Here is a 2,946-nt window from a genome sequence, read left to right on the forward strand (position 1 = left end):
GGAATTGCTGAAGGCTTTCCCGCACTCGGGGCAGCTGAAGAGCCTTTCCCCGGTGTGGACCCGCCGGTGGGCCAGCAAGGCAGAGGAATAACTGAAGGCCTTCCCACACTCGGGACAGGAGAACGGCCTCTCCCCCGTGTGGACCCGCTGGTGCTTCAGCAGGTTAGAGGATTTGCTGAAGGCCTTCCCGCAGTCGGGACAGCTGAAGGGCCTTTCCCCTGTGGGTCAGCAGGGCAGAGGAATCACCGAAGGCCTGCCCGCAGTCAGGGCAGGAGAATGACCTCTCCCCTGTGTGGACCCGCTGGTGCTTCAGGAGGTCGGAGGAATTGCTGAAGGCCTTCCTACACTCGGAGCAGCTGAAGGGCCTCTCCCCCGCCTGGACAAGCTTGTGGGTCAGCAGGGTGGTGGAACTGCTGAATGCCTTGCCGCACTCAGGGCAGCTGAATGCCTCTCCCCTCTGTGGATCTGGTGGTGCTTTAGCAGGTCAGAGGATTTGCTGAAGGCCTTCCTACAGACTGGGGCAGGAGAACAGCCTCTCCCCGGTGTGGCTGCGCTGATAAGTCTCTGGGGCAGACGGGGCATAAAAGCCTTTCCCACAGTTACCACACTTACATGGTTTCTCCACAGGGCGGGATTCCTCCAGTTTCTCCATGGCTGAAGCTTCAGCTGTACGCAAACACTTGTACAGCCCCTCCCCACTGTGAATTCCTGTTTTCAGGCCGTATCGCTGTTACACGCTCCACGCTCAGTGCACTGCAACAGTAGGGTCTCTCATCTAGTCCCACTGATGCTGAAAAAGTACTCAAACAAGAACCAAAAAGCTTGTTTCCTTCTCACAGAATCATAGTTGAAAATTGTTGCGGTCCTGATGGATTGGGTGACTGTCAGACATTGATGTCAAAGTGAGGACTGCAGTCGCTGGAGTCAGAGTCAAAAAGCGCAGCACTGGGAAAGCACAGCAGGTCCGGCAGCATCCGAGGAGCAGAGAGTCAATGTTTCCGGCATAACGCTTCCACCTGTTCATTTTGAAACTTCTGTCTTCAGATCTTCAAATACGCTGCAAAAAGAAATTATAAAATTCATCACTGTCAGTGCAGGGTAGAAATTCAGAACAAGCAATGCTACTTTCTGCAGAATATTCTTTTCTTATTTCACAAAATTGAAAACACCATCCCACTCTCTCCCCCTCTGTTCTCACTCTGCTCTAACTAATTCTTACGGGGCAACCAACAAGGTGAATTTGTCACTGTATAAGTTCAAAATTAATATGAAAGAAGTCTTCGATAAGCTGTTGGCACTTAGAAGTTGACAAGGCACTGGGACTTGATGAAATATATCCAAGGATCTTGAAGAAAGGGACGACAGAAATTTTGGGAGCATTCGACATAATTCAACAGTCTTCCATGGAATTGGAGGAAGTGACTGGAAAACTGCAAACACTTTAGCCTTGTTTAAGAAAGGTTGTAAAGATCTACTCAGCAATTAGAGGGCAGCCAGTTTAAATTTGTTGGAAAAGCAGAAATAGTTATTCTGGTCAAAATTTGTAGTCACATGGAGAAAGGTGGATTAAGAAGAGCCAGCGTGGGATTGCTGAAGGGGACATTGCATTTAATTAACTTGATGGTGTTTTTTACAGAAGTTACAGGCTTGACGAGGATAACACCTCAGCTCTCCTCTTTGTTATCCATCCTGGCTGTCCTCGGGAGTCTGGTACACCTACAGCCTTGACGTAATGCTGAATTTGAGGGGATTAAAGCACTAAAGTGTGACTTCAAATTACTTGGCTTCACGGGTTTTGCTATCATATCTCTCCTATAAACGCTGACAGAACAGGCTGTGTGCAGGAGTCTGCTGGGCACCATCTTCATTAATCAAAAGGGAAAGAGCTATTGATTCAGCACCTCAGTAAATCTTGAGGCAGTCTTAGCTCCTATGCACATGTTGGGATACATGTAAGGAGATGTTTATATTTTGCTTCTGTACTTAGAATTCAGAAATTGAAGCCAGTGTACATTTTAAAAATATTCAATGTTAAAAGTACAGAGGAGATCAATATTATACAACAATCCAACAACCCCGTCCCAAGACAACAGGCGCCTGACCCTCACAAAGCTGGCGGCCGGTTGCCCGGGCAACCCGAGAGCTTCTTCGCCGGTGAAGTAAACACTGAGCCTGTGGGGCTTCTATTGGAGGCCTGGGCCTCCCCCTAGGAGTTTATAAACTCCCCAGTCTCCCTCCTCCCGCGGGTCCCAATCCTACCCTGTCTCACTGTCTCCTCTCCCCGGGGGCAGGAGCCAGGTCTTGGCGCTCGGGGCCTGGCGACCTCCCCGGGATGTTCCTGAAACCTGGTCCTGTTCTGAAGGAGAATCCCCGGACCCGAAACATCTCCTCACATTCCTCCCGACACGAGCTGCCGGACCTGCTCAGCTTTTCCAGCGGCTCCTGTTCTTGTTCCTTCAGCCGCCGGCGCCATTCCTCGACCACACTCCATAACACTGTTTTTGTCCCATTGCACATGCGCCAACTCAGGGGGCGGGTCCCTCTTGGTGACGTCATCACCCGCCGAAGTGGCGCGGTCGGAGTCCTCCAAGAATTCGGTGACAATGGGGGCGGGGCGATCGTTTTCCCCGCCCCCAGCCACTTGCAAGGTGAGTTTCTTTTAAGTTTGAACGTATTTTCTTTCAATTTTCAGAAATGTTATTCCAGACCTCTGGAAGGCTGAAGCATTGAGAAACTTTCAGACATAAACAAACGGATATGAATAAACTTCATAAAAATAGGTAAGGTAAATTGCGAAATAAACCCAGCACAAAATATCAAAAAGAATAGCAAGAGCTTGTATTGGAATGCTGAAGGGAACAGAATCGCTGAAGTAAATGTTGGTCCCTTGGAAGGTGAAACCGCTGAGGTAATGGGGGAACACTGAAATAGCAGAGCTGCTAAATC

At 49.5% G+C, this 2,946-nt stretch overlaps 1 long non-coding RNA gene across 1 annotated transcript; it reads right to left on the reverse strand.

Annotated features, from left to right (window-relative positions):
• Nucleotides 1-613: 613 nt before the first annotated feature.
• Nucleotides 614-2,393, reverse strand: LOC122545940. Its single transcript, XR_006310628.1, has 2 exons — nucleotides 2,260-2,393; nucleotides 614-1,057 (listed from the first exon to the last, which is right to left on the reverse strand). It is a non-coding gene; the product is annotated as an uncharacterized LOC122545940 (long non-coding RNA).
• Nucleotides 2,394-2,946: the final 553 nt, after the last annotated feature.

Source organism: Chiloscyllium plagiosum, unplaced genomic scaffold (genome assembly GCF_004010195.1).
Source record: "Chiloscyllium plagiosum isolate BGI_BamShark_2017 unplaced genomic scaffold, ASM401019v2 scaf_48244, whole genome shotgun sequence".
NCBI classification, from domain to species: Eukaryota; Metazoa; Chordata; class Chondrichthyes; order Orectolobiformes; family Hemiscylliidae; genus Chiloscyllium; species Chiloscyllium plagiosum.